Raw genomic sequence first — 23,957 nt, forward strand, 5'->3', positions numbered from 1 at the left:
TCTTCAGACAGTGAGAGGATGAGCTGTGTGTTGTCAGCATAGAAGATGATGTTGAGTCCATGTGATCTGACCCTGAAGGCCTGGGGTGGTCATGTAGGTATTGATGCAGGTCGGGCTGCCATCCTTGGTGGACCCCACAGATGATCTTCTTGGGCTCTGAGGTGAGCAGGGCGAGACTGATCGTTTGGTTTCTGCCGGTGAGGTATGAAGTGATGCAGTTGAGGACATTTCCCTGAAACCGGATGTTTGGAGTCTGTTGATCAGGATATGCAATCAGGGCTGTCTCAGTGCTGTCCTTAGCTCAAAATCTAGATTGGGAGGGGTCCTGGAGTTTGTGGACTTCTAGGTGCTGGGTGAGTTGCTGGTTGATCGCTTTTTAGAGGACGATTGCTGGATAGTGGAGCAGAGAGAAGGGCCAGTAGTTCTTCAATTTGGATCAGTTGGCACATGGTTCTTTTTCAGGAGGGACCTCACTTCAGCATGTTTTCAGACCTCTGGGAAGGAGGCCAAGGGGATGGAGATATTCAGGACCTTCCTAAGCTTGTTGCCTATTGTCTTGCTTCCGAGGTTGAAGACGTGGTTGTGGCAAGGGTCCATGGGTGCTCCCGAGTGTACGGAGTTCATGATGGAGATAGTGTCTTGCGTGGTGAGGAGTACCCAGTGGGTGAGAAGCTGTTCGGGGTTCGTGTTTGTGCATGCTAGCTGGTTGATCCTGTCTGCGGCAGAGGGTTGGTGTTTGACATTTTCATAGATAGCCGAGATCCTTCATGATGGCACAGAGTTCTTTGCTATGGTTGTGTTGGCTTTTATGTGGATGCATATGTTTGATTTTACTTGTTCCATTGTTGTTTTCGGTTGCAAAGAGGGTATTGTTTCCTTCACCAGGCCTCTTCTTATTTTTCCTTTTATGAAACTTGGCTTCTGTCTTTGCCCCTTCTCCTAATTCATTCTCTATCCTTTCCTCATGGTGTTCATTGATCCATATAGATCATTCTCATTTCTTTTTAAAAAGTTGTTCTTGTTGTTGGGATGACTGTTGTGGGGCTCTCTCCACTGAAAGCATCGGATTCACTAGTAAATTTCTCTATTGATTGTTTGGCTGTTGCTTTTTCAAAATCATGTTTTTCCTTCTTGGTGTCAAGCTAGGATTGAGCCTTCATTATAGTCTTTCCCATCTCTTAAACGTTTACGATGTTTATACTCCTGGATCATATCCTTCTGTTTATCTAGTATTACCTCCATATCTTTGAGCCATGATGTGTGTTCTCTAATTGCACCTGACTTTTGATGTTGACCTCTATCTCCTGAATCAGTTTACGTATACCATCAATATAAATTTTTGCATATTTACCTACGTCACGTTTTTTGAACAGGTCATATTGTTGTCACCCCACTTGGCATAATAAAGATTCATCTGGGTACCCTTACCATCTCAATGTATTTTTCAAGCACAATGACGTCCCACCTATTCTTTATTTCCTTTTTTACACAATATTTCTAATTGACTAAGCATTTGTTTCAGTGACACTGTTGTGCTCCCTTCTTGTCCTCCATTTGCATTGGAACCACTGTATTGAGAGCCATTGGTGGAAAAACATTAATTTGCTTTTGTACTTCTTTTTACAGTTCTCTCTAAACACTTTAGATTTTGACTCAAAAAGACACCTTGTAATCCATTCTTTCTAAATCATTGGTACTCCCTTCCCCTCCACAATGATTCAAACATTTTGAACAGTAGTTGGGCAATGCTGAGTCAATGATGAATTGTGGCACAGTCCACATGTAACATTTCAAGATGCCCCTATTGGACTACCATAATGTGATATTGAAATGAATATGTCTCAGTGTAAAATGCAACCATAAACACATCACTTGTTGACTTAATTATATTATTATGAATGTATGTATCAATCTCATACAATAACATTGTCATGAGCGATCCCCAAGGTACCGTAATAAAAGGAGTTATCCCCAGGGTACCGTAATTACCCAGAACACGGAGAGGACGAGAGCACGGAGAGGACGAGAGATGGAGCACGGAGACGAGAGACGCACTATGCCTGTGCATGCAAGGAGGCAGGGGAATGCAGAGCAGAGCAACAACAGTGCCGGAGGAGCGCTCTCTGCGTTCTCCACACCACACCACTACCGCACCACTACTGCATCACTGATGCCTGCAGGTGATCGGAGGCTCTCCTGAGGCTTCCCTGGTCGGCCCCCATCCCCGGCTCCGCCATTGAAGCCTGTTTGCAGCCTGATTGTAGTGAAGGAGATGGGGAGCAGAGCAGCAGTGAGACCAGCAGTGAGGTGAGGTATGGTGCGGACCTCTGAGCCTTAAACCCTGCAAGTGCGTGGCCTGGTGCTGCTTTGGAGCACCAAGATATTGAGTGACCAGGGAGGCTGCAGGCTGAAGGCCCGCTGGAGAATCATCCACGGATTGCTGGCAGCTGTGGCAGATGTAGCTGAAGTAAGCTGGTGGTGGTGGTGGTGGTGTTGGGGGCTGACTGAGTCTGTCCTGTGGGCAAGGAAGTATGTGTGTTACCCCAGTGGGAGGTTTACTAGAGATACTGGGGCCCTCTTCACCCTCCCCACTTCCACCCCCTTGACATGCCACTGCCAGGAGTTGTGTCAGGAGTGACACAGCGGCTAGTTTACTCTCCCTCCAGCCTGGTCCGGGACCAGAGGTTCCACTGGGGATGTAATGAGGGTCTACTGAGACTTACTGAGTCAGCAAGACAATAGACATTATAACCCAAGATTGAGACGGTCAACCAATCGACGTAGTGTGGCTGTGGCATTATAGCCAGAGCCCTAGGGTTGAGCCGAAGAGGGGCAGAAGTGGCCGGACTAGGGCCCATATTTATACTTTTTTAGTGGCACATTTGTGTCATTTTCTGATGCGAAAGCGGTGCAAACTTACAAAATACAATTATATTTTGTAGGTTTGCGCCGTTTTTGCATCAGAAAATGACACAAATGAGGCACTAAAAAAGTATAAATATGGGCCTAGGTTCGGTGCGGTTTGCTTCACTCCGTGTGCTCGCCCGCTGTCACCGCCACCTGGACTGGGGGCAAGAAGAAAGAAGCATGAAGCAGCATAGCACATCGCACACTGTGACCACCCCAGTCACTGTGATCATTGAAGTATAGCCCAAGCACTCCCAGTACGCTGCTAATTGACAACAAATCTGAGGATAAACTATCTGGCTTCTGGCTAAAAGCAACAGAGAATGACACTGAAAAACAAACAGAGTCTCAATGCAAGACAAACAGTTCCTAGGCGCTCAATGAGAGTACTTAGTAGACTAGTTATGATGCACCCAAAGGTAAAAGGACTCAGGTGTAAAGCCCCAGGTGCCGGAGGGCCATCAACGCCTCTTCTCCCCCAGCACCCCCATGGACCTATGTTTGCAGGACCTGGGCCCTCTCCTGTTGCACCTCCCACATCCCCTATACTCCTGGCTAGTGCTAGCAGCGAGGTCAGTAGTAGGGCAGACAGTAGACCACCCAGGAAGCTAATAACTGGCTTCTACCAGAAGGTGGACAAGGCATTGCCCCAACAGACCAATGAAAAGCTGAAGGAGAAGGAGGGGTCTAGGGTTCAGGGGGGTGACCTGGAGAAAAATGATAACGTTAATGACCACGGCGACGGGGGTGATGGGGATGGAGAGCCTGACGAATGCTTGGTGAGAGACAGTGAGAAAAGAGCAGCCGGAAGCATTGCCGAAAGCACTGAACTAATTCTGGATGGATCACTAGGGTTCGTACCAGTGGATGAGGAGGTGAAGGTGGTTGAGGAGCAAACTTGTGGAAATTTGTGTTCTATGCCGAAGAGCCAACTTAGTGTACCGGGGTCCCCAAGACTGAGGTGTAGGTCTCGGGTATCACAGGGAGGGGAGGACTGTGGTGGCATATTCGAGCCCCCCGTGACCGCTCTACCAGCAATTTGTTGCCATCAAGTAACGGATCTGCTGATCGGAGCGACAGGAGTAATGGCAACATAAGAGGGAAAAGCAGATACCTAGGCGAAAGCTCCCTGATATTCTAGGGCTTTACGCTTCCCGACATACCGTGTAGCTTATCGCCAACTGAGAATGCAAAAGGACCCGGCGAATCACCTAATGCTCGGCTGGCTTTTGGCAATAGTTCGGCAGAGGCCGCCCCTGATTTTAAGTTCATCAACAATAGTTCCTCCCTTAGCGGGGAATTCTGCTCGATTGATTCTATATACAGGCTCCTCTCTCCCTGCCCGCACAAAGGGACTAATTCTGTACCTACAGAGTCCTCACAAGGGTTTATAATCTCAGAAGCTATGATTACATACAAAAATATTCTAGAATCGATTCTTGCACTATTGGAGAAATTTTTTGAGAGATCAGAGCACATAGAGTCACTGTTAACTGCAATATTACAGACTTTAGTCCCGGGTGGAAGAACAGAGGTAGCAAGGACTTTTTCTGCCAGTCTTCTCAGTATGCTACTCATAGCTAATTTAATCTCCCTGAGCCCTCAAGGAGCACTGTGCAGGCGCAAACTGTAGATCACAATACTGTCCAAACCGGGAGTATATCGCAGAGCAGTGGGCCTATGACTGTGGCTTATTCCCATAGTGACTCTGCACATGGCAACAAAGGATGCATTGGGCTTGCTCAAGTAGGGCTTGCTGGCTACTCTGCAGAAGAGCTACATCCGCACCCACGAGCCTAAAGATTTGGCACTGGGCTCTGGGAGTTGTGGAAGGAGGGTTGGGGGGCTGCAAGGGGAAGCCCTAGATGGAATAGATGAAAACCCGAGTAGGGATACCAAGATGAAGGGAAATGAAAAAAAAAGAGAAAAGGAAAAAAGAGCAATACCGTTTCCAGTGTATTCCCTCAAATGGCTATTCTCTAATCCTAAGGATGATGCAGACAGAAGCCAACTTTAACTGCAAATTCTAAGGATGCGCCAAGGGGGGAGAATACTGATACCAGCAACCCAGCCGTCCCCGCGCCTGATATTGCTCACTGTCAGGCTGCTAGACACTGGGGTGAAGTAGCCACCCCATGATCCACCCAGTTCCTGCACTCTGAGACTAAACAGCATGAGGGTGAGGCGACACAAGGTGTTGATCCTCAACTTCACCCCCAAGGTATAGGGAAGCCTAGAAACAAGAAGAAAGGTGTCATAGAGGAAGAGAAAAAGAATGGTGATGGGTACAGGTGCATGGAGAGTAATTGAGGCAGGTAGTTCTCTGCCCCGCCCCCAAGAGATGGCGGTAATTCCAATTGAACAGGGTGATTTGCGAACATCTAGTGAACTGAGGGTTCACTCTGACTCGAACTTGAACCCGGATGCCGTACCATTCCCAGGGCCCTCAGAAACCAGATGCACGGATAGTGCGGATGCTTGCCACGCATATCATGCTGATACTGCTACCACTCTTGGCACTGTGCCACTGAGAAGATATAGTGGACACTGCCTGAAGTTTATTGATCTATTCCCAGATGTGGGTCTAAATTTACCTCTAAATAGATCACAACTACTCAGCCTCTTTTATGTTGTGCCAGAGCTGAGAGTCCTCTCTTCCAGTGATATGAAACTAGTAAAACTGGGATTCAAGCATAGTCAGATTGACAGTTGCTGTGTTCTGAAACCATTCAAAGTGATCCAGCCCACTCTTGCCCTTTGGCCCTGGTCAAATTTGCCTCATCAGGGACAGCCAGTCTAATTCTTAACCATGCAGATTGTTTTCACATAATGGGGGTCGATGTGCAGCCATGCTCCAACTTTAACCAGGATGATCCTACATGGGATGAGCAGTGTGGGAATAATCTAGACATGTAAGGACTGGGAGTTCTCCCAGATATGGACCGATACTATGGCAAAAAAAGGAGAAAGCCATAGCTAAAGGTAGTGAAGGGCGAGAAACATTGACCATTAGTACTCATAAGAACTGTAGGAAAATTAGGATCCCCAGCCACGATGAGAGGGTTAAAGGGGGCAATTGCGAGGACTGGTCACGGGTAGCAAAGGCGTTGGAAGGGAGCTCCGGACATCCTCTTGAACAAGCACGGACTGAACGATGAGGAACTATACTAATGCCCCACCATGCTCCCCCCACACTTAATTTATGTAACAAATTGAAGGGGGGTTGCTTGCGAATTCTGTCCTGGAATATAGCTGGTCTGGCTATCAAGCTGGAAGGTAATGACAGGTTTCAATTTATTAGTCTGTACGATATCTGCTGCTTTCAAGAAACCTGGGCTGTTGAATGAACGTGTGTTAATGGGTTCCTGGGATTTGACATGCTGGCCATTCGGCTCAGGAAGGGAAGCCCATCTGGCGGCATCTCAATTTGGGTCTCATGCAGGTTAAACTGCAAAATAGAACAAATAGATGTTCCACACCTGTTGGCTCGTGCTGATATCCAGCATGTGAGACTTTGGGCAGCAAGGGGTAAACAGAGTGTAATGGATATTTTGAACATATATATTCCCCTGGAATGATCCCCGGGGGTACAGGTAACCTGGAAAGAATGCTCCACACAATTGGCAAAATTAGAAGAGGTACTGTAAATGATAAAACACCCAGGGGCCTGTGATGCCATTAACAGCAGTGAAATTGTGACAGAAGATTGGAGTCTGGGAATTCCGGAGACAGTGGTGAATTGTCCAAAGTCTACAAAAAAAGCTGAGGCCTTCACTGACCTTATGCTCAGTAATGGCCTTCGCTTTGTCAATGGCTGCTCCAAGTCGGATGGTGCTGCAAAGGCAACCTTCGACAATGGCAGATCTCAATCTGTCATTGATTATGTTATTTTTAATGTGGAAGCGTGGCCAGCTGTCCTTGATATGGCTGTGGTTAGTAGGATAGAAAGTGATCGAAACCCACTTGCTCTCAATATGAGGCCAAATGTTCTGGGGTTTGGAAATATGATAGGGCAAGCACTGGGGTTATATGAGAGGGCGATTGTTCTGACCAACTGCAGAGAGAGAATACGGTGGGATGGGGAAAAGTATCTGCAGGATATCCCACAACTTGAACTCATATTGGCTAACTATGGCCAATTCATCTCAGATGCTTCGCCCACTGCCAGCCCTCTTATCCTGGTGGCATACAATGCAATGATAGGGGAGTTGAGGGCCTTGTGGTCTAAACCTGTAACATCTAAGCCATGTGATAACAGTAGAAAAAAGCAGACAGGTCGTAAAGGCTGGTTTGATGAGGAGTGTATAAGGGTAACAAGAGAGGTCTTGCTTGCCCTAGCCCTGCTAGTGAAGAGAAATTTAGAACACATGGAAAAGGCTGTAAGCACCTATTGGCAATTAGGAAGCGGACATACCAAGTACTCTGAACTCAAAGAAACTACAGCTGACCACGACCCAAAAAGATTCTGGGCATTGGTGGCAAGAGTGGAGAAAGGGGCAGCGACTGTTGTAGAAACCTGATTAGGCCCCCTTGCCTGGGTTGATTATATAGTACCCCTGTGGTTGATGGCCCTCCTACTGCCTCTTGCTAGATAAGAATTTTAATCCCAGAGCTAATTAGAGCATTGGGAGCAATGAAGAGGAATAAGGCCCTGGGCACAGATATGGTGTCGGTGGATCTTTACTGTGAGGCATCTCCTTTTTTGACCAAAATACTCACCAAGGTGTTCAATGCAGCCCTGGAGGGGAACATAGTACAGCAGTCCTGGTGTTCTGCCGTCATTGTTACGATTTATAAGAAGGGTGATCGAGGATGCCCTGTCAACTACCGGCCGATCTCTTTGCTGGACTGGGCTGGGAAGGTCCTAGGGAAAGTTCTTCTCAATTGCCTCCAGGGGTGGGTTGAAGCCCAGGGTGTGTTAACAGAAGTGCAAGCGTCCCTGAATTGGAATCATCGACCAGTTCATTCATCTTTACCTGATTTCATATAAATTTACTGTAATCAAGAAGTGCTCATTATATCTGGTTTTCATAGATCTGAATGCCACCTTTGATTCAGTAGACAGGGGTAAACTACGGAGGTCACTGCTAAGTCTGGGGCTGATGCCTCCCTAGTGAAAGTTACAGCATCTCTGCATATGGACAACACGGCTAGTGTAAGGTATTGGATGGGTGGGGAATGCAAAGACCCCTTACATGTACAAAAGGGGGTACGGCAGGGATGCGTCTTGGCACCCCTACTCTTTTAGCCTTTTTTTGAACGATGTGACTCAATTCTTCTTAGGGGAGCAGCTAGATACACCCCTTGTAGCGGGTAGGAGGGTGCCAATATTGTTGTTTGCGGACAATGCAGTTCTTATGGCACACACTGAACATGCAGTCCATAGGCTCCTTGCCGGCTTTGTGAAATACCGCGAGAGAAAATCATTAACCATTAATTCCATGAAGACCATGGGGATGACCTTGCGGCCCTTTCTTAGCCTACGGAGGAAGCTAATGATTAACCATGCCCCAATTGTGGTTACCAAGCACTTTGATTATCTAGGGGTGCGGTTCTCTGAGAACTTAAGTTGGGACTGCCAAGTTCGGAAGGCAGCCATAGCCCTTAAACAAGCGGCTGGGGCAATATTGAGATTTAAGTATAAGGCTGGAGGCCATAGTGTCAGCATCATCCTGGAGATATATGCTAGAAAAGCAGTGGCTGTGGGACTCTATGTAGCGGAACTCTGGGGATTCATGAATGTTAGAGTGCTGCAGGTTGCCAAGAATAACTTTCTGAGAACCTTATTGGGGCTGGGACCGCGAAACCCCCTAAAAAGTTCTCCATGCAGAACTAAATTTGACACCGATTTTGGAACTAGCAGATATAAGGCCAATATTGTACTGGGTGAGAGTAGTGCACAACCCTAGGGCAGATGTGTACTTAGAAACTTTGGAGGAAGTCATCGCGTATGGTGGTCCTGGGGGGTGTTTGAGGGGAGCTTATGTTGAAAATACTCTAGGGAACATTCGGTTGAAGGACCTATGGGTGGATCAGGGTAGTGTTACCAAGGATACGGTGGGTCTGATAAAAGATCGATACTGGGAACTCAGTAAGATGAGGGTGTACCAGGAACTCAGGCCTGATTCAATTATGCACTATTACTTTAACAATGTCTATGACCCAGCTCCCCAGGCTTACTTGGATTTGTTGTATCCTGAATTGACGCGGACTATCTATATGAAATACAGGCTTGGAGTGCTACCCCTAAAAGGCTACCTGGTCCACACTCGTAGGCTGGCGATAGGTTTGGAGTTTTGTGATTGCACCCCTGCAGAGGTGGATAATGTGGCTCATTTCATCCTGGCCTGTAAGGAATTTGATGAGGCAAGACATCGGTGGCTTCTCCCTCTTTGTAAGGCTAGTGGAGCAAATTCAATGAAAACTGCACTCGCAATTTGCACAAGGCTGGGTAATATGAGTAAACATAACCTGGTCGCCTCATACATATGGGCCACTTGGACCAGGCTAAGGCAATTGCCAGCCAAACTAGGGGTGACTGATTTTTCAAACTTTAAAAATTTTACAAGATCTAATAGGGCCCTAGGCAATAGCGGTATGATGAAATAATGGTTTGCCCCATGCTAATGCTCGGGTCCCTTTTTCTCCTCTAAAAGACCCTGTAGCTATGTGAGTTATTACTTCCTTAAATCCCTTACAGGGTTCCTGGGAGTTTGCAAGTCCACCTGGTAGGTGACTTCACTCTTGCACTCCACCACCTCAAAAGGCCCAGTCCACTTGTCTTGGAGCGCCCCCGGCTCCACTGGTGCCATCACCCACACTTTTTTACCAGGTTGAAACTCGACCAAAGTAGCATTCCGGTCATACCACCATTTCATATCCTCCTAGCTTGCTTCCAGGTTCTCCTGTGCAAGACTCATCAAGCGGGCAGTCTGGTTTCTCAGAGCCAGCATGTAGCTAAATATAATCTGGGGGGTTTACTAGGAGCTTTTTTCAAAGCCTCCTTCACCAGACTTAAAGTTCCCCTCACAGGGTGGCCATAAATCAGCTCAAAGGGACTGAACCCAAGTCCTTTTTGAGGCACCTCCCTGTAAGCGAACAGAAGGCATGGCAAGAGGACGTCCCACTTCTGCCTCAAGGGCTCTGACAGGCCCATAATCATGCCTTTCAAGGTGCGGTTGAATCTCTCAACTAGACCATTGCTTTGGGGGGTGGTAAGGTGTGGTGAACTTGTAGGTTACCCCACACACCTTCCACAGAGACTTCATATATCTAGATATGAAGTTGGTACCCCTATCAGATACCACTTCCTTGGGGAACCCCATGCAGGTAAAAACCCCCATCAATGCACAACCCACCACAGGGGAAGTGATTGACTTCAGAGGAATGGCTTCTGGGTACTGGATGGCATGTTCCACCAAGACCAAGATGAACCTGTTGACCATGGCTGTCTTGGGGTCCAGAGGCCCCACAATGTCAATGCCAACCCTTTCAAAGGGGTACTAACAACAGGAAAAAGGTTTGAGGGGAGCCTTACATTTCCCCCCACTCTTGCCACTTGCCTGTCAAGTTTGGCAAGACCTACAATGAGCATCTGAGTGCCTGCGCATTAGTGGCCAGTAGAAGTGAGTGACAAGCCTATCAAAGGTCTTGTCCTGCCCCAAATGTCCAGCTAAAGGCACATCATGAGCCAACCCCAGTAGGAAGGCCCTGAAGCACTGGGGTACAACCAGCACATGAGCTGACCCAGCCTCAGGAACCTTAGGCTCACCATACAGGAGGTCGTCCTCCCAGTAGATCAGGTGAGATCCTGGCTCCTTGCCAGCCTTCTGGTCTGCAGCCTGCTGTCGCAAACCCTCCAGAGTAGGGCATGTCTTCTGTGCTGCACAGAATGCTTCCCTGGCCGGCCCCCCTTACTGCTGCCACTGCGACAGCTTAGGGACCTCCCCCAGTTCAGCCACCTGTTCCTCTGTAGGCTCCTCCTGGTCCGTGGAACTTCTGGGGCCGGTTTTGCATGCCCCCTGCCCTCCCTCTTTTTTTGGCGGTCCCCTGGGCCATTGTTTCATGCTCCAGGGGCTCTTGACCACCCTAACCTGGTAGATATGCATACCCACCCAGGGAGACCCAACATCTCCAAGTGTGACCTGTGTTCAATCTACAATCTACAGGCATGGTTGGACTCACAGCTACCTTCAAGGAACCTGAGACCCCCCCCATTCAAAGGGAACCTGCACTACTTTACACAGGCCCTCTGAATTGTCCACTGCAACTTCTTGGTGAAGTACATGGGGATCAATCCACTCTTCAGACACCTGATGACTCCTCACTGTAGTCAAACTGGCTCATGTGTCTCTCAGAGCCTCCACCCTCTGTCCATTGATGGTCACTCAATGCCTATACTTCTTAATGTTCTCAGGCACTAGGGTTCTCTTTACCATCTCACTGTCCCCTAGTGAGGAACCAACTCTTCCCCAAGCGCTACACCAGCCAAACCCTGGGACTGTGCACCAGTGGGTGCCGGTGTACTCTTGGGCCATTTGGGGTCCCCCTTCACATGACCCACTTGGTCACATGCATAGCACTTACATGGGGGATCCCCTGCCACTGGCTTCCCTTCGGAGAACCATGGCTTCTTCTTACTGGGGGGCCTGGAATCTTTACCCTGGGAATCAGATTGGGGCCCTTTAGAGAACTCCCCCTGTTTATCGCTAACCCCCCTTTCTTCAGAGAGGGACCCTGCCCACCATTGGCGTGGCATGCCCCATACCTCTTTTGGACCCTGGTGCTCTCCCAGCGGTCTGCTTCCTGCGCAAGCTTCCTGGGATCAGTCAGCTTGCTGTCAATTAGGTGCTAGCGCAGCTCTTGAAAACATAAACTGTACAAGTGCTCCCAAGCAATCAAATTGTAAAGCCCCTCATATGTTGTTACTTTACCACCCTTCACCCAACCATCCAGTGACCTGCAGAATGAATCAACACGCTACAACCAGGTTTGGGATTCCTTCCTCTTATAGGACCTGAACATTTCCTTATACTGCTCAGGGGTGAGACCATATCTTGTGAGTAGGGCATCCTTTATGACAGAGTAGGTGAGCTCCTGAGAATCTCCTAAGGGTGTCAGAGTATCCCTCCCCTCTACCTCACATTGCTTCCACAGACCCGCCCCCCCAAAGAGGTTCAGGGACCAGATTCATATGGAGAGCAGACTCATACCCCTTGAACCACAAGTATATGTCATCCTCCCTCTAGTAATCCTTCGCTAGGTCTTTTGGAATGTGTACCCTTCTCTCAGGCTGCACTGTACCGTTGCTGCCACCATCTCTACTGGACTGGCTCCTCTGATCTATCTCTCTCAAGTTAAGCTCATGAGCCAGCAGTATCTTCTTTTCCTTAATGGCCATCCTTCTCTCTTCCATCTCCCTTAGCATCCTACACTTTTCTAGCTCCAACTGGTGAGCCCTCTCTGCCTGTCTGTCCTGTAACACTTCAGTTATCAGACCCCTGGAGGACACACGGCTACCTGGCTAGAATATTCTCTCCCTGGACATAACAGGCCCCCACTATACCATTGTAGATGGATTGCACCTCCTCATCCTCCTCTGTGTGCCCCTCAGCTTCTTTGGCTGTCACCCAGGCCCTCGGCGCCTTTTGCAGCTCCTTCTTCTTGGCGGAGCCCTTAATGGGACAGGCAAAACCTTTACAGAACTGCTTCAACTGAGCCACTGTATAGCTCTCTAGTTTCCCTAGGTCAAAAGCAGCTCCAGCTAATGCATCTCCAGATTGGGACGTGGTGAAAAGTCAACATAGTGCAAAGTTCCAAAGGCAGAAACAATTTCCCAATGAAGTTAAAAAAAAGTCAATCAAGGGACCAGCAAATAATATGGAAGTAGAACAAAAAGAGTCCCACAGAGAAAAATCTAAATCACAAGACAAGTAGTATGAGGTCACGTACTGGTCTGCACTGAAAACAGTAGTGTACACTTAATCACTGCATGTCAAGTACAAATACAATTCCAATCCCACCACTGCCATCAATGTTAGAAATGGGGTCTTTGGTTGGCAGTCATGTTAGCCCCTGTCCAAGCAAGGACCCTCACTCTAGTCAGGGTAAAGGAGAATCACCCTCAGCTAACACCCGCTACCCCCCTTGGTAGCTTGGCACGAGCAGGCAGGCTTAACTTCAGAGTCTAGGTGTAAAGTATTTGCACCAACACACACAGTAATTCAGTGAAAACATTACAAAATGACACAACACAGGTTTAGAAAAATAGGACATATTTATCTAAACAAAACAAGACCAAAACAACAAAATGCCATATACACAAGTCAAATTACTAACTTTTAAAGAAAAAGAGTCTTAAACCCTTTTGTAAACTGATAAAAAACTGTTAGCATTGAAAAGTACCTGGGTAGCGTCAAAATAACACGCACAGCCGAGTGTACATCGAAAAAGGTAAATGGTGCGTCGATTTCTCACCCACAAGCAAGACTGTGTGTTGTTTCTCCTTCTCTGGTTGGGTCGGCATGCGTTGTTTTTCCTCTCTGCAGGACAGCGATGTGTCAATCCAGGCAAGCATTCTGGTCCGGGCAGGCATTGCGTCATTTTTCCGCACCCAGCAAGGGTTGTGTCAAAAATACGGCCACACGGTATCTGAAAATCCACACAATGTGGGTTGCGACTTATCAGCCTCCATCAGCGGTGTTGTCCTTTGTTTCTCCAGTTCCATGCGTCTATCTTCCAGGTGCGCTGCAAGCGCAGCATCGATTTCAGCCGCGAAACCGGCGGCGTGTCATTTCTCAGCCACGCTCAGGTGGTTGCATCGGAAATTTCCCTGCACAGCGGTCTGTGAGTGGATTTTCAATCTTGGTCTGCCAGCTTCACCTGTCAAGGCCCCAGGAACTGGATAGGGCACCACTTGGCAGGGTAGGAGTGTCAGTAGAGAGTCCAGGTGCTGGCAGCGGAAGTCTTTGATGGCCCTGAGACTTCAACAACAGGAAGCAAGCTCAGGACAAGCCCTTAGAGGCTTCTTCACAAGCAGGAATGCACAACAAAGTCCGGTCTTTGTCCCCTTTCACCAGGCAGAAGCAGCAACTGAAGGATAGGTCCACAAAGCACAGTCACAGGCAGGGCAGCACTTCTCCTCAGCTCTTCAGCTCTTCTCTAGGCAGAGGTTCCTCTTGATTTCCAGAAGTGATCTAAAGTCTGTGGTTGGGTGCCCTTCTTATACTCATTTTGGCCTTTGAAGTAGGCTTACTTCAAAGGAAAGTCTCTCTTGTTTGTGAAATCCTGCCTTGCTCAGGTTAGGCCCCGGACACACACCATGGGGTTGGAGACTGGATTGTGTGAGGGCAGACACAGCCCTTTCAGTTGTGAGTGACCACCCCTCTCCTCCCTCCTAGCACAGATGGCTCATCAGGATATGCACGCTACACCCCAGCTCACTTTGTGTCATTTTCTAGAGAGAGGTGAAAACAGCCTAGCTGTCAAACTGACCCAGACAGGGAATCCACAAACAGGCAAAGTCACAGAATGTTTTAAGCAATAAAATGCTCACTTCCTAAAAGTGGCATTTTCAAACACACAAACTTACAATCAACTTTACTAAAATATGTATTTTTAAATAAAATTGTGAGCTCAGAGACACCAAACTTCACATGTCTAATCAACTCTTAAAGGGAATCTACGCTTCAATCATATTTAAAGACAGCCCCCCATGTTAACCTATGAGAGGGATAGGCCGTGAAACAGTGAAAACCAAATTTAGTAGTATTTCACTGTTAGGACATATAAAACATATTAGTATATATAAGGTTTGGGCCTGGTAAGTGGGTACACTTGCCAAGTCGAATTGGCAGGTTAAAACTGCACACACAGACACTGCAGTGGTAGGTTTGAGACATGATTACAGGGCTACTAATGTGGGTGCACAACCAGTGCTGCAGGCCCACTAGTAGCATTTGATGTACAGGCCCTGGGCACCTCAAGTGCACTGTACTAGGGACTTACCAGTAAATCAAATATGCCAATCGTGGATAAACCAATTGTTAGAAATGGGGTCTCTGGTTGACAGTCAGGTTACCCCCTGTTCAAGCAAGGACCCTCACTCTAGTTAGGATAAAAGAGAATCACCCTCAGCTAACCCCTGCTTACCCCCTTGGTAGCTTGGCAGAGCAGTAGGCTTAACCTCAGAGTGCTGGGCGTAAAGTATTTGTACCAACACACACAGTAACTTAATGAAAACACTACAAAATGACACAACACCAGTTTAGAAAAATAAGAAATATTTATCTAGACAAAACAAGACCAAAACGACAAAAATCCACCATACACAAGTCAAGTTATGATTTTTTAAAGGTTTAAAATAAAAAGAGTCTTTAGGTAGTTGTAACACCACACTAGCGCTGCTAGCGTGAAAATGTACCTGGTTTGCGTCAAAAATAACCCCGCACGGGCGGTGTGCGTCGAAAGTAACCCTGCACGGCTGTGTGCGTCGAAAACAACTCGGCACGGCGGTGCGCGTTGAAAAAGCCAGCCACACGACGATCCGAAAGTCCCGCGGCGCAGGGTGCGATCTCTCAGCCTCCGTCAGCGATGCTGCGCGTCGTTTCTCCTGCTCCGGGCGTCGGTTTTTCGGTCGCGTTTCCTGCGGCGTCGTTTCTCAGCTGCGGAACCGGCGTCGCGTCGTTTTCTCAGCCGCGATCGGATTCGCGTCGATCTTTTCTCCGCACGGTGCTCGGTGCGTGTATTTTTGTCCTTAGGCTGCCAGCCTCTCCTTTCAGGGTCCCAGGAACTGGAAGGGCACCACAGAGCAGAGTAGGGGTCTCTCCAGAGACTCCAGGTGCTGGCAGGAAGAAGTCTTTGCTATCCCTGAGACTTCTATAACAGGAGGCAAGCTCTACATCAAGCCCTTGGAGATTTCTTCTTCAAGATGGAAGGCACACAAAGTCCAGTCTTTGCCCTCTTACTCTGGCAGAAGCAGCACTGCAGGAAAGCTCCACAAAGCACAGTCACAGGCAGGGCAGCACTTGTTCCTCAGCGATCAGCTCTTCTCCAGGCAGAGGTTCCTCTTGATTCCAGAAGTGTTTCTAAAGTTTGTAAGTTTGGGTGCCCTTCTTATACCCATTTTAGTCTTTGAAGTCACCTTCCTTCAAAGGGGACTCACACCTTCTTGTGAAATCCTGCCTTGCCCAGGCAAGGCTTCAGACACACACCAGGGGGTTGGAGACAGCATTGTCAGAGGCAGGCACAGTCCTTTCAGATGAGAGTGACCACTCCACCCCTCCCTCCTAGCAGAGATGGCTAATCAGGAATGCAGATTACACCCCAGCTCCCTTTGTGTCACTGTCTGGTGTGAGGTGAAAAACAACCCAACTGTCAAACTGACCCAGACAGGGAATCCACAAACAAGGCAGAGTCACAGAATGGTTTAAGCAAGAAAATGCTCACTTTCTAAAAGTGGCATTTTCAAACGCACAATCTCAAAATCAACTTTACTAAAAGATGCATTTTTAAATTGTGAGTTCAGGGATCCCAAACTCCACCTGTCCATCTACTCTCTAGGGGAATCTACACTTTAATCATATTTAAAGGTAGCCCCCATATTATCCTATGAGAGAGACAGACCTTGCAACAGTGAAAACGAAATTGGTAGTATTTCACTGTTAGGACATATAAACCACATTACTATATGTCCTACCTTATCCATACACTGCACCCTGCCCTTGGGGCTACCTAGGGCCTACCTTAGGGGTGCCTTACATGTAAGGAAAGGGAAGGTTTAGGCCTGGCAAGTGGGTACACTTGCCAAGTCGAATTTACAGTGTAAAAATACATACACAGACACTGCAGTGGCAGGTCTGAGACATGATTACAGAGCTACTTATGTGGGTGGCACAACCAGTGCTGCAGGCCCACTAGTAGCATTTGATTTACAGGCCCTGGCACCTCTAGTGCACTTTACTAGGGACTTACTAGTAATTGAAATATGCCAATCATGGATAAACCACTTACATACAATTTAAACAGGAGAGCATATGCACTTTAGCACTGGTTAGCAGTGGTAAAGTGCTCAGAGTTGAAAAGCCAACAGCAACATGTCAGAAAAAAATAGGAGGCAGGAGGCAAAAAAGTCTGGGGATGACCCTGCATAAGCAAAAGTCCAACACGACCCCCTACCAGCCTAAAGCCAGGGGAGAACAATCAATACCTTGATGTACTTCCCTGATTGGGGCGATAGAACAAGGACCCAGGCCCACAACAGCAGGGGCATGTTCCAGTTCTACGCCTTCCTGACTCCAGTTGGATCCCTCTGTCCATACTCTCAGGGCCCACTAAGCTAACCCATGGGGAACCCTTCTCCACATCTACAGACACCATCTGTGCAGCACCTAACTTTATTTTGCTCACAGATGAATTGCAATGGGCAGATAGTACCACCAGGGCCAACACAGTGGTGTTGCCCACTCCACCCCCGGGGTGTGACTCTCGTCCTCCCCCCCCCAGGGGCAACTCTGTCCACCAGGACAGCAAGCCACAGTGGCCCCAGACAACTGTCAGGGATGAGAGCCCGACCTCAGGCCTCTCTACCCACTGTGACTGTGGAGAGTGGGGGGTGGTAACCCCAGGTGCCTGGCACCCTTTGACCACTCTCTCTTCCACCAGGTCAGGGATGACAACCTGACCCTGGTCCTCCCCTCTGGGGCTCTGTACCCTCCCTGCAGAAGCGGCACCCCCAGAGTCAAAAACTGTCAGGGTGCTTGTAGAAGCAGTCCTGCACAATTCTTCCATCAGTGCAGGGATGTTAACCTGCAACTGATCCTCCAACCTGGGGTCTGTACCTTCAGGTTGGACCAGGGCCAGGGGTGAGGCTTCCCTCCCCCTGCCCTCTCTTCTGGGGTCCTGAACCACCCAACTAGGAGCGGCCCCCCCAGAAGACAACATGGTAGGGGCACTGTTAGCAGTAGCCCCTTCCTCCAGGTCAGGGGGGACACCCTTAACCTGGCCTCCCAATCCAGGGCCTGTACCCACAGACTGGATCATTGCCTGGCAAACCAGGACTTCTTGGGGGGCATACCTACCCCCTACCAGGTCAGAGTTTACCCTCTGAACCTGGTCATCCAACCCAGGGTCACCACCCTGCGGTTGAACCACTGCCTGGCACACCAGGACTTCCTTGGGAGCACACTTACCCCCCATCAGGTCAGAGTTTACCCCCTGAACCTGATCATTCAACCCAGAGTCACCACCCTGCGGTTGAACCATTGCCTGGCACACCAGGACTTCCAGGGGAGCACACCTACCCCCTACCAGATCAGAGCTTACCCCCTGAATCTGGCAATCCAACCCAGAGTCACTACCCTGCGGTTGAACCACTGCCTGGCGCACCAGGACTTCCTTGGGAGCACACGTACTCCCCATCAGGTCAGAGTTTACCCCCTGAACCTGATCATTCAACCCAGAGTCACCATCCTGCGGTTGAATCATTGCCTGGCGCACCAGGACTTCCTGGGGGGCACACCTACCCCCCACAAGGGAAACACTTTCCCCAAGGGCCCTACAAGAGTCTGGCTGGCGCAGGTCTCCTGACCTCTGCCCATCTGACAGAGTCTGGATTCCCCCCAGCCCAGAAATGGTCTCACCAAGGTCATTCCTGGGGGGCTCTGCACTCAGAGCTGACCCCTGACCCTCCAGGTTCTCCACTGGGGTCCGCAACCCCCTCGCAACCCTCTGTCTGGACTTCTGCACCCCCTCACTAGGAGTGGTACTGCCAGACACCAGAACTGGTGGGACGCTGGCTACAGCCGCCCCCCCAAGTTCTCCTGACACTGTGGGGTCTCCCTCAACAGATGGCCCTATGGTACAGGCTAGGCTCCCCTCCTGGTGTTCCCGCAGGGAACCCTCCAGGACCTGGGACCGGATCTTGGGCACCTTGGGCCTCAACCCATCCCCATTCCCTCTCCTCTGAGACTGGACATGGGGTCCCTCACCCATCCCACTACACTGGGACCTACCTGGGACACTACAATCCTTCCCTACCTCACCTGGTTGGGAACTACCTAGACCACTCCTCTCAGGAGCACCCCCAAATGCCTCTTCAGACTCTCTGGTACTCACCCAGAAGTCTGCCTCCATTGTAAGCTCCCTGGGGTCAGAGAACTCACACTCCACCTGGTGTTGGCATAGCTCTGGAAAATAAGGACTAGACATATGCTCTCCAGCAATTACATCACTCAGCCCCTCACATGAATTAACCAAAGTACCCTTCACCCAACCATCCAGTGACTCTGCTTTGAAAAAGCACCCCACATCACCCTCCTGAGACTGGTGAGACAGTACCTGACTGTCCCTGACATTCAACCCACACTCTTCTGGGATGTCTTCACACTCCATAACCAGGACTTCTACCTGGGGGGAACCCCTCTCCCTGTCACTCTCAACTAGAGTCAGTAGAGTGTCCCTCCCACCAGTAGGAATATGACTCCCCATGCCAGTTCCCCAATCCACCTCAGAGACCCTGTGCATCACTGGAGCTACCTCATACCCCTGAACCTCCTGGCGTGTGTTAACTCCCTCCTTCAAGTAGGGCACCACCTCTCTGGGCATGTGTACTTCTGCAGCATCACTGGATATACAATTGTTGCTGCCACTATTCCAGCTGGACTCAGCCCTCATGACTTCCAGCTCTTTCAATTTAAGCTCGTAAGCATAAATCATTTTTTTAATCTCTAAGTCCCTCCTCCTTTCTGCCAGGACTAAGGCTCTCTTCTCCTCGGCCCTCTTAAGCTCTGCCTCTAGCTCTTCCAGACTCCGGATTCGAGCTAGGAGCCTATCATCTCTTTCTGTTCCCTCCTCAGGGCCACTGCCCTCCTCTTTGGAGTAGTCCTCCTCCTCAGAGTAGTTATCCTCCTCAGACTCATTTGGTGGTGTTGCCTGACAACGTTTCAATTCATCCTGAAACAGGGCTGACTCAAGATCCTCCCTTCTGGATTCCTTGTTCACAGCCAGTCCCCTTTCCATGCAGAATGCTTTAAGCTGCCACTTTTTATACATAGATAGGTGCCAGAAATTGACTTCCATTTCTGCAAAGGCTTCACAACCAAAAACAAAGTCCAAAAATATTATCAATACTTCCAGGAGGACATCAGAGAACAAAAAGCAGAATCACAAGACAAGTAGTATGTGGTCACGTAGTGGTCTGAGATCAAAACAGTAGTGTACACTTAATTACTGTATGTCAAGCACAAATACAAGTCCAAATCCCGACCGCTGGTCACCAATGTTAGAAATGGGGTCTCTGGTTGACAGTCAGGTTACCCCCTGTTCAAGCAAGGACCCTCACTCTAGTTAGGATAAAAGAGAATCACCCTCAGCTAACCCCTGCTTACCCCCTTGGTAGCTTGGCAGAGCAGTAGGCTTAACCTCAGAGTGCTGGGCGTAAAGTATTTGTACCAACACACACAGTAACTTAATGAAAACACTACAAAATGACACAACACCAGTTTAGAAAAATAGGAAATATTTATCTAGACAAAACAAGACCAAAACGACAAAAATCCACCATACACAAGTCAAGTTATGATTTTTTAAAGGTTTAAAATAAAAAGAGTCTTTAGGTAGTTGTAACACCACACTAGCGCTGCTAGCGTGAAAATGTACCTGGTTTGCGTCAAAAATAACCCCGCACGGGCGGTGTGCGTCGAAAGTAACCCTGCACGGCTGTGTGCGTCGAAAACAACTCGGCACGGCGGTGCGCGTTGAAAAAGCCAGCCACACGACGATCCGAAAGTCCCGCGGCGCAGGGTGCGATCTCTCAGCCTCCGTCAGCGATGCTGCGCGTCGTTTCTCCTGCTCCGGGCGTCGGTTTTTCGGTCGCGTTTCCTGCGGCGTCGTTTCTCAGCTGCGGAACCGGCGTTGCGTCGTTTTCTCAGCCGCGATCGGATTCGCGTCGATCTTTTCTCCGCACGGTGCTCGGTGCGTGTATTTTTGTCCTTAGGCTGCCAGCCTCTCCTTTCAGGGTCCCAGGAACTGGAAGGGCACCACAGAGCAGAGTAGGGGTCTCTCCAGAGACTCCAGGTGCTGGCAGGAAGAAGTCTGTGCTATCCCTGAGACTTCAATAACAGGAGGCAAGCTCTACATCAAGCCCTTGGAGATTTCTTCTTCAAGATGGAAGGCACACAAAGTCCAGTCTTTGCCCTCTTACTCTGGCAGAAGCAGCACTGCAGGAAAGCTCCACAAAGCACAGTCACAGGCAGGGCAGCACTTGTTCCTCAGCGATCAGCTCTTCTCCAGGCAGAGGTTCCTCTTGATTCCAGAAGTGTTTCTAAAGTTTGTAAGTTTGGGTGCCCTTCTTATACCCATTTTAGTCTTTGAAGTCACCTTCCTTCAAAGGGGACTCACACCTTCTTGTGAAATCCTGCCTTGCCCAGGCAAGGCTTCAGACACACACCAGGGGGTTGGAGACAGCATTGTCAGAGGCAGGCACAGTCCTTTCAGATGAGAGTGACCACTCCACCCCTCCCTCCTAGCAGAGATGGCTAATCAGGAATGCAGATTACACCCCAGCTCCCTTTGTGTCACTGTCTGGTGTGAGGTGAAAAACAACCCAACTGTCAAACTGACCCAGACAGGGAATCCACAAACAAGGCAGAGTCACAGAATGGTTTAAGCAAGAAAATGCTCACTTTCTAAAAGTGGCATTTTCAAACGCACAATCTCAAAATCAACTTTACTAAAAGATGCATTTTTAAATTGTGAGTTCAGGGATCCCAAACTCCACCTGTCCATCTACTCTCTAGGGGAATCTACACTTTAATCATATTTAAAGGTAGCCCCCATATTATCCTATGAGAGAGACAGACCTTGCAACAGTGAAAACGAAATTGGTAGTATTTCACTGTTAGGACATATAAACCACATTACTATATGTCCTACCTTATCCATACACTGCACCCTGCCCTTGGGGCTACCTAGGGCCTACCTTAGGGGTGCCTTACATGTAAGGAAAGGGAAGGTTTAGGCCTGGCAAGTGGGTACACTTGCCAAGTCGAATTTACAGTGTAAAAATACACACACAGACACTGCAGTGGCAGGTCTGAGACATGATTACAGAGCTACTTATGTGGGTGGCACAACCAGTGCTGCAGGCCCACTAGTAGCATTTGATTTACAGGCCCTGGCACCTCTAGTGCACTTTACTAGGGACTTACTAGTAATTCAAATATGCCAATCATGGATAAACCACTTACATACAATTTAAACAGGAGAGCATATGCACTTTAGCACTGGTTAGCAGTGGTAAAGTGCTCAGAGTTGAAAAGCCAACAGCAACATGTCAGAAAAAAATAGGAGGCAGGAGGCAAAAAAGTCTGGGGATGACCCTGCATAAGCAAAAGTCCAACACCAATTACATACACATTTTGTATAGGAGCACTTGAACTCTAGCACTGAATAGCAGTGGTAAAGTGCACAGAGTAACAAAAACAACAAAAACAGAATCCAGCACACATCAACAACCTTGGAAACAGAGGCAAACAGTTAGGGGAGACCACGCCAAGCATGCCAAGCCTAACACTGCCAATATAAAATACTGTGAGCACAAGCGCTTTGGCTCCGGGTCCCCCCATGAGTAGAGGACAGGTACTGACAAAAGGGCTGCCCCTCTTCCAAGATTTGGATGGGGGTGGGTAGTCATTCTTAGATCAATTATTTATATTTAATTGTTTGGGGATATGTGACTTTTTATGAATAGAGTGATGTTACTATGTTTTAAATTGTGACTATATGGCTATTATGAATTTTTAGTCCTCTATAATGTGTACTTTTTATATCATTGTAAGGCTTGTTGCTGGTACAATTTACTAAAACTGAGGTAAATTGTCATGTAAATTCAAGCGCACCATGTGTAGAGTATGTACACAGAATTACAGTATTAAAGTTAAATGACATACACACATCTCTATTAACACCTACAGGTACTTCTAAATGTATTGATATATTTTTATTCAACATACTTTAGATAAAGCCATAGGGATGATTGTAATTCTAGAGACATGTTTCTCTTGTCATTTAGTATAATACCAGTGTTTGTATTCTGCACATGTACTGGATGTACTAGACTTCCCCATTATTGGTGTTTAGCCAGAAAGCTCCACACCATGGTGCAAAACTCCAGAGTTTGGTGGTGTTCTCTTCCTACTTCAATAAAACTGGATATCACATACAGGATCAGCAAGAGAGCCATTACTGAGCCATCTGAGGACTAACAAACAATACATTACATCCTGCTGTTCCTTTAAATCCACATATTCTCCACATGGCTGAGGTTCATGATGAAAGAACTCCCTAACTCTCAAACAGGAATTTGAGACTATCAAGAGGAGGGCCTCAAGATGTAACCTCATTTGTAAGGGGGACTGTGGACCAAGCTGATCCATGCAGCATTGACAGAGTTATCGCCACACACTGCAGTGCGGTGGATGCCCACACCCAAAAGGCTAGGGAATGATGAATATGCTGAGACAACCACCAGCGCTTGGCAATTTAAAAGGTGGAAGATGTGCTGGGAGTACCCTTTCAGCCTCACATGTAGTTCCCCTAAACTCTACCCATAGCATCAAGGGGTGGGTCTACTTACTGCATAAATGGGTCCTAACAACAGCATGGCCAGCCCTGCTTGCTTAGATGGAGGCATCTGACCAGCAGCAAGAGGTTAGTCATAAAATATTTAATTTTTACAAACATTGTCCTGTTACATGAAAGCTTTGTACTGTCCTTGTTGATGTTTAATATGTCTGTCTATGTCCAATTTGTGATGTAGAATGTATGATTTTTCTGTGTATACTTCTACTTTCTAATATGTCTATTTTTCAACATTATTTTCAAATTTAAAGTAAAATGCCTTAACACAAATGTTGTTTAAAAAAAATATATATATATATTTTTCTAAACAAATTGAAATCACTGATTAAGTATACTATTATTTTTATAAATGACTAGCTTTTGTTAAGTCTACAAACTTCATTTATTATGCTATTTTTTCAAGTAATTTTTCT

The sequence above is a fragment of the Pleurodeles waltl genome, chromosome 2_2 (assembly GCF_031143425.1).
Source record: "Pleurodeles waltl isolate 20211129_DDA chromosome 2_2, aPleWal1.hap1.20221129, whole genome shotgun sequence".
NCBI classification, from domain to species: Eukaryota; Metazoa; Chordata; class Amphibia; order Caudata; family Salamandridae; genus Pleurodeles; species Pleurodeles waltl.